Source organism: Alligator sinensis, unplaced genomic scaffold (assembly GCF_000455745.1).
Source record: "Alligator sinensis unplaced genomic scaffold, ASM45574v1 scaffold337_1, whole genome shotgun sequence".
NCBI classification, from domain to species: domain Eukaryota; kingdom Metazoa; phylum Chordata; order Crocodylia; family Alligatoridae; genus Alligator; species Alligator sinensis.
Window position 1 is genome coordinate 1,965,153 of NW_005841927.1, and position 8,449 is coordinate 1,973,601.

General features: G+C 45.9%; 1 protein-coding gene across 1 annotated transcript in view; it reads right to left on the minus strand.

Moving 5' to 3' along the window:
• Nucleotides 1–2,006, minus strand: part of NCMAP (non-compact myelin associated protein) — a 33,195-nt gene extending 31,189 nt beyond the window's left edge. Inside the window, exons 1-2 of the mRNA XM_025198729.1 lie at nt 1,898–2,006; nt 442–611 (exon numbers count right to left, since the gene is read on the minus strand). The gene's annotated coding sequence lies outside the window, so the exon portion shown is untranslated. The remainder of the gene's footprint in view (nt 1–441; nt 612–1,897) is intronic.
• Between the last annotated feature and the right edge of the window lie 6,443 nt (nt 2,007–8,449).

Below are 8,449 nucleotides of genomic sequence, written 5' to 3' on the forward strand. Positions count from 1 at the left end.
GCAGGACCACATCTTGCTGCAAGAAAACACCATGAATATGCCAGGCAGCTCTGGGGACGATGTGAAGGCATGTGCCCAGTCAGGCTCCTTCTTGCAGGATGGTACAGATGCTTAGATCAGATATCCCACATGACACCCAGAGACTTCCTCATTTCTTTGAGTTGCTTTACAGCAAGGAGGTAAATCTGTTACTACTTTCCTACGTAACATGATAAATTTCTCCGCTTGTTTGCTAATACACACATCAGAACATGGGATTTCCTAAAGTCCACATCACGTGGGACTGCAATCTCTCACTGTAGCAGGGTTCCCCAGCCCAAGGCTGCCTACATTGTTGTCCACATGATGAAACAAGGTTGATGGGTTGAATATGGACTGATGGCTTGAATAGGGTTCTGGTTTAGCTCAAAAAAGATGGAAACTAACCTCTTAAGTTCTCACCTGCAACAGGATCCAGATCCAGAATTTTCCACTATTTGTGGTTGTTTGAATCCAGGCCTTTTGCTGCTCCTGTTACCCTTGGGGCAAGTGTTTATGACCCACAGGCAAATCTGGGGCTTCCTTCAAAGACTTGGAGTGAAGCTCAGCCTCAGACTTATTTCTTGTGCCAGCTAGGTAGGGAGGGGAGGTAGAGGAAGAGGAGTAATATCCAGAAGTGGCGCATACATTTGTGTTAACAGTTAGGGTACTGCAATTGGAGGTCTCCTGTTAAATATGAACAGGAAACCTCTGATGTACCCCAGCAGGGCTGGGAGAAAGCAGATCATCCCAGTACCCTAAAAGACCCACCATTTGTTCCCACAGAGCTCACAGTCAGCGCAGAGCAGCTTGGGTTGACACACGGGCTCAGATCACTCCCTGTCCCTGCTGTGGTTGGATCCTATATAAGCCCAGGGCCTCCAGCAGTTGCAAGCTGGGCAGGATCATCTGAACCAGCTCTGATTTGCACCTCAGCCAGCACACTCAAAGCATTTCAGTGCATTACTAAGAATCAATTCCACAGATCCGGGGGCCGAAACATGTGAAGGCTGGCCTTACAGGAGAAGTGTCTGCTACAGCTCACCACTCCCTGGGGAGCCCTGCTCATAATGACCTATTACAGTCCCTGCATAATGGGACCACGGATTTCTCGGCCTCGTTTCCTTTCCTACCGTCCTGTTATTTTTCTGCCTCCAGGGTGAGGCAGTTTTCTTCAGCGTAAGATGCACCTTCTCTCACAAGGTGTCCCCATGTAGAGCCCTGTCCCGGGCTAGTTTTTCCCAATTCGTGGTGTCAATGCCATACTTGTTAATGTTTGCCTTGAGGGAATCCTTGAAGCATTTCCTCTGGTGTAACTTATGCAGTAAAAGAGTGGGGTACACATCGGGGAAACGTGCTTACAGGAGGGTGTAAAATAAAGGCATGTGTGTGGGTGGGTGGGTGGAGTTTTCTTATCGTACACTCTTGCTAGGTTAATTTTCCTGCTACCTGCACCACTCCCAGCCCTTTGGCATGTAACTACCACCAGATTTCTCACGCCCACTTACTAATGTGCAACAAATATTAGTGTTCACTTCACCATTGCACGTGGCCCAGGTGCTGAGAATCACTGAGTTCCCTCAGATCTGGCATAGAAAAGAGAAATGACTTCATGCACAAAAGCTTTTAAAAAATTATTATGATTATTTCTATTACCAGCAGCCAGGAACACTGGATCAGCTGGAGCAGGGCATAAATCAGGCACCCATGCTGATTCATATTGTTGCTGTAGCAATCCCAGGGGAGAAGGGGGTGTCTTTGTGCTGGACACTGCAGACCCAGGCACCACAGTCCCTGACCTGAGGGGCCTTCAGTATAAACATTGATGGATGAGGGCAAGGCGATGGAAACTGAGTCCCAGACTGGAGAAGGGACTTACCCAGGGTCACACAGCAGGCCAGCTGGGAACAGAACGCAGATACCCGACTTCCAGCACGGTGCCCGTAGCGCTTTATCTTCAGCCATCCTCAGCACAGCCCCGTCTCCTTAGTCCTATTTGAGAGAGAGACAAGCTGAAGCTAGGAGAAGTATTGCCAACTTCAAGAATTCAGAATCATGCATCAGGCCCCAAACTCAACAAACTGGCTTGAAGCCACAAGATTAGAAATGCGGAGGTTTTCTTTGTTTGCTCAATGGCTTTGGCACTGCTGGGAGGCACTCAGGTGACATCTTCCATTTCTGTATGCACAGTCACAAGCTTACTCTTTCAGAAGTCATGGAAGCTGCAGTCTTCAGAAGATTTGTTTCCAGGACCTGGGCCTTTAAGGACAGCCCAGAAATGTAGAGTCACAGCAGCACAGAAGATGGCAACACCATGAGAAGAACTTGTCTGAGGCTGCAGTCAGTCAGCAGGGGACAGGACAACAGGTAAAAAAGATCAAGTTTCCTGCCCCCTCAGTATGGATCCATTTGCTACACACTGTCAGCTCCCTCACTTTTGTAGGGCAAATGCATCTTTACATCACTCAAAGAAACTGTCTCAGTCCACATGTGAAACTACCAAACTAGGATCCTCTTAGCTTGCTTGGCTTAGAGACTTTGATTTCCTTCACCTGGCTTCCTGCTCAGAGCATGAATATCGGTGTCTAAAGGAACAGCTGCTGTCATGCAACGCTTTGAAGCATGATATGAGAAACACTGGGACCAGGACATGTGAATAAGTATACTTGATTCAAAATGCAGCTTTCCACTTCCTAAAAATGCTCAGAGTGAGACTACAAGGTGTCTTGTCATCAGCTAATTCAGCACACCGCATGTACACGTTAACAGAATATGCAGAAGGCGGACAGGCTCAACTGCTGGACTTCCAGGAGACCCATCTTACCACGGGGCCAGCCCTTGCTGATTTTCTGATCCACTGGTCTGGTGGCCCGAACAGAAAGAACGCTGCAAGCCAGGTCCGAGTCCTCATCAATTTGCTATTCGGCTGGGTGGGAGAAGAGGAGATAGAGCAGCAAATGTCCAGAACTGATATCTCACATTATCTAATCTAACATGGAAATAAGAATGCTGACCCAGCAAATTGTGATGTATAGAGTATTTTAAGGGGTCTCTGAATAGAAGTGGCTAAATAAGTGAAGGCAGTTGTATCATTAGGTCTCTGTCACTTCACAAGCCTTCTGGTTTAGTGCCAGGAATCTGGGTGAGGCCAAGGGAGCAGTTTTGTTTTCTTTAAAGTCGGTTCTTCAGTCCCAGGCGAGGATTATGTTCATTTGGTGAGGCATGGACAGCATGGCGTATTATCGCTGCTGCAAACAGTAATTCAACTCCCTGTGGGAATGCTTTTATTTTATTAGCCTGGCAAGATAATTACAGGAAGTATTTAGGAGGCTAATTTAGATTTGGTGTTGGTAGGATAGCTGATTTGAAGTTTATCACACTGATCCAGTGGATCAAAACATGAACATTTTTACAGCGGAGAGTCTCCAGAGGAAATTAGAGTTTCAAAATATAGCTGCTTTGCCATTGTTTTTCATTTGTAGAAAAATCTGGCATTTAATTACTATTTTCAGGTGAGTTGCAATGGCTTACTGACCCGAGAATCCTTGCCTTGTGCGGAGATTCCCTAAAGCTACAGATTCGTATCTCAGTGAGGCTGACTTTGCCCTTCATCTTTTCATGAACAATAAATTCATGATAAGTCCCCCATCCATCATGGCTATGAAGAGCATGAGACAGTTGGATCAGGAGAGAGGTATTTTTAGCTCGTGTTTCTCCTTCCTGGTGTTCCTGTGCTGGGTAGCCCCACTCCAGGCCCAAGGGACCTGCATTTCAGCATGGCTGTGCATTAGGGCTGTGCGATTTTAGCTCATGTTTCTCCTTCCTGGTGTTCGTGCTGGGTAGCCCCACTCCAGGCCCAAGGGACCTGCATTTCAGCATGGCTGTGCATTAGGGCTGTGCGAAATTTCACCAGCCATTTTATTCTGACACTGTTTCGACCAGTTTCAAGGTCGAAATAGCAAAATCAGAATGAAACAAAGGCTGTCGAAATAGCGTCGAAACAAAATGAGGCTGGTCAAAATGTTTTGAAAGTTGAAACGTTTCGACCATAGGCTGGGGATGAAAAGTCAGTCCAGCTGGGCTGACTTCCCATCCCCAGCACAAGATCCAGCAGGGGGTGGAAGGCAGCCCAGCTGGGCTGCTTCCTGGTGCCCTGCGCTACATCGCGCTGGGGATGGCAGCCCAACTGGGCTGCTTTCCAGTGCCCCATGCTAGAAATTGGGCCGGGGCTGGGAGGCAGCCCAGCTGTGCTGCTTCCTCATCCCCTGCACTAACTTGTGCCTCCCAGCCCTGGCGCAATCTAGCGCGGGACACCAGAAAGCAGCCCAGCTGGGCTGCCTCCTGTCCCCAGTGCGATCCAGTGCGGGGCACTGGGAAGCAGCTCAGCTGGGCTGACTTCCCATCCCCAGCAAAACTTGAAACAATGTTGAAATAGCCTTGTTTCGCCGGAACGGAATAGCTGTTTCAACTTGAAATGAAATTCGAGACACGAAATAGCCTTGTTTCGCTGGAACGGAACAGCTGTTTCAACTTGAAATGAAATTCGAGACAAAACACTGTTCCCTTGAACTGTGGAAACTCAAGGCAAAGTGTAACGGTGCCGTTTCGCACAGCCCTACTGTGCATGTAGCATGTGAAAAGGGCTAGGTGCTTTCTCCCTGATCGGGGTGGTGTCTTTGGAGATGCCCAGAGGATCTCAAGTGACCGTGCTTCTGCCTTCTGCTTGGCAGCCCTCCAGCTCTGCACAGGGCCTGCTGGGTACATGGGGCTTTGTGCCACATCTCCCTTATCTTGGTAATAAAAAACTTTAGAAATGTTTATGGTGTTGTATGTACGTAGAAGACATTGCACACCCCTCCCAAGCTGCCAACCCTCAGGGACTAGATTGATACAGCAGGGTTGGCTCTTACCTCCACCTTAGTTCCCAGTTCTGCTGGCTACTTCTAGTTGCGACTTAGTTCAGGTGAAATCACAAAGAAGGATTGAACTTCAGAGACCACCATAAGCTTGGCCTTTGTCATGTCCTACAAGCTGTTCATGGGACTTCTTGTTTGACACTCTTTAGCTTTCCCTGCAAAGGGCTTCTCAGCCCATCGCTGGCTAGGAGCTAATGAGACCCATTTGGTCTAGCTATGGATGGTATAGCTGGAAGCCAACTGTAGCTCTGCACCACCCCTTGTGCTTTGGCTTGTAAAATGAGGAAGAAGGCGATCTAGGCATAAGAGTGTCCAAGCTTTGGGACCCTAAAAAGAAAACATTCTGCCATAAACACTTTTCTGGGAGGATCAATTAAAGTACTAGGATGACAATACTCAGCACTTACAGAATGAGTGTTGCTTACAAGCCATGGATCACCCAGGATGAGACAAGCGTCATAAAGGAGAGGGCTCACAGGTCAGAAGAAAAGCGGCAGGATTCACGTATAACACGTGTGAAAGCGGCTCTTTGCTGTGATCACCGCACAAACAGGAGTCTGCACTGGTCTCCACAGCCTTTTTTCCACATTTTCTCCACAACCAGTAGTTAAAGCTGGTCAGAAAATGTTGTCGCAACCGTTTTTGCAGGCCAACTTTTTCAACAAAAACCTCTCTTTCCAACTGCAAAATTGAATCAATTCCAATTAAAATGTCCATGGGAAAATATTTTGTAATTAATAAAACAAATCCCTTTAGTAAAATTTTCATTCTGGAAAATTTTGAAATTTGTTTTCAAATTGTGAGCTTTCACTTTGAATTGCATCTTATGAGCATTATCTCACATTTATATTATGTGCACATTATTTCATGACATCCATTATAGCTGACATGGCAAATATCAGATTTGAAATGTTTTACATTTTACATCACAAAGGGTAGCAGTCACTTAGTATTGACTGAGATGGGGTTTTTTCTAGAGCAAAGCATCTCCCGTTTGTGTCGTAATGAAGTAGCATTGCATTAATGATTCAAAAACAGTAGAGCTCTTCAACAATTATACTATGAATAGTGCATGTAATATAATATAATATGCACTGCTCCTACTGACGACGCAGAAAGTAGACATGTTTTAAAAAATATATAATATACACATTTGAACCAAAATTCCGAATTAATATTTTTCAGATTCAGTTTTTGGGGGAATTTCCGTTTTGCAAGAAATCTACACTATATTTGCTATCATTCAAAATTCAGCAGAAGAAACAGAAGTTCAAAATGTTGAAATTCCCCGTGAAATGGAAATTCCAAGCGAGTACCAGGTTTGTTACAGCACCTATATGCTGCAAGCACAAGTGTTTACTGGCCAACCTTATTTTAACATATTGCTCCATAACCCTGTTCAGAGAAGCCAACGGTTAGAACACCACCCACCTCCACAGCTGAGTTACTATTAACCTGGTCAAGGTACTAGAGAATAATTTCTGGAATAGGTCAGTACTGGTTGGCTGGGAGGGCATTAAGGCCCCTACAAGCCTCTCATATTTGCACAGTGCTCTATTTTATTTGCTGTCGGTTTTTTCCTAGGGAGCCAATTCTCAGAACTAAGAGCCAGCCCTACCTTTGAAATATGGTTGCTCTGCGTAAGCAGAAAATTGAGTGCAGCGCAGGACCTTGTGCTCCTGGGTCTGACGTGACAGTTTGCAGAACAAGACCTATTCGACCTTGATGTTCTATATGTCACTTCTCTCTCATGGAGAGAAACCCCCCCCAACACACAGGAAGCAGGTAGTTAGCACAACCCTTGCCCCAGGATCTGTCAGACAGTTCTGAATTGATTGCTACTATCATGACAGTGCAAATTTGCAAAAGCGTTAACAGTCCAATGAACCAATGAGGGAATCCAGGCAACCAAAAAAGTGCAAACACATTTGTGGCAGTATAGTGCTCTGCGGCTGAACCTGTGCCCACTCTGAACTGCAGAGGGGCTGGAACACTCCTTCGAGAGTGCAGGCCTTTATCGTTTCGGCTAAAGAAAAATTTCCAGGAATGGTCAGCAGCAGAATGGGACCCACGACCCAGAGCACAGGAGCCAGGACGTAGCAGTTGTGCCTAAGGGTGAAGCTGGTCCTTGGAGAACCATGCATAAGGGTGTGTATGTATAGCTTCCACAGTGGGCTTGGGGACACTGCTCTTGAACATGCCGGCTCACCCACTGCATCTCTGCATGTACCAAAGCCACTCTCAAGCACACCAGAGTTCTCCTAGGATAGCGTCACAATCCCATTTCTGGCATTTTTGTAAGGTTGGTACAGGTGGACAAGGCCCTTTTGCTTGCTCTTCATTTCTCTTGTCTTCCATTTTTTCTGTCATTTAAGCTCAACAGCATGTTTTGAAATGCAGTTTATACACATGATACTGCAGCCATTTCTGCTAGAGCTCCATATAGAGCCCCCATAGGAAAATGGCACAGAACTAGTACACATCCTCATGTCCGTGGCCTAAAGTTATTATACATCTTCAACTTCTGTCATTTGCCAACACACTGATCATCACCTGAGTCTACTCATGCTGGGACACAACAGGACCTCTGCTGTCAAGGTCATTTACTTTATTCTCAAGCCCTTGCCTGCCAATGCCAGAATAACTTTGGACAATCTCTGCGTCAAACTCGGTGTTGTAGCCTTAGGGATGTTTTTATGTAGGGTCAAACTCTGTCTTGTGATACACAAGAGCAATTCATAACAAAGTCAATGGGAGTTGTGCGTGCACATAAGACAGAACATAACCCTCGTTCAGAAACATACAGCCCAATAACGTCAAGTGCTGAACATTTGCTCCTACCGCAGACCCAACAGTGCCTTCCATGGGGGTGCACAGCATCTTGAGGTTGGGACCAGGCACTGTTCTCTGTGTACTAAATTGCTTAAGATTAATGTACTACCTTTAACTACAGACAGTAAGCGGACATAATGAACAAACATTGCTTATTAATTGCAGTACATGTCATTACGTATAAATAGTATGCTTCTGCTTTCAAGCAAGTTTCCAGTCTTTTTTTGAGCATCAGGTGTGTTAAGGATAATGCTGATTTTGAGTATGCCTGACCTAACTGCAGAGCACGGGGCAGAGCGGAAATAAACTTGAACAGAATGAAGACTGTGTATTGCAACGTTTCGTGATTATTACAAGTTCCTATTCTCCATTATATAGTGCCCTCACAAAGTTCAGTTGAGGATGATTTTCAGCACCTCACAAGCTCTGCTTTTATGTACTGAGTATGGAGAAGGTAGAAGGATACATTACAGGTGCTATCAAGGTCCATGAAGAAATGGAAATCTACAGAACCAGTCAGGTGCGCACATCACGTTTGAATTAACAAAGGAGGAAACAAGTACTTCCGTATTTTCCCCATGACCCCTTTCCACACTGGGGAGCACACAGGAGCGTGGAACCTTCCAATATAGGTTTCCAAAGTGCTGAAGTGGTCCATGCAAACACACCCAGACAAGCATAAG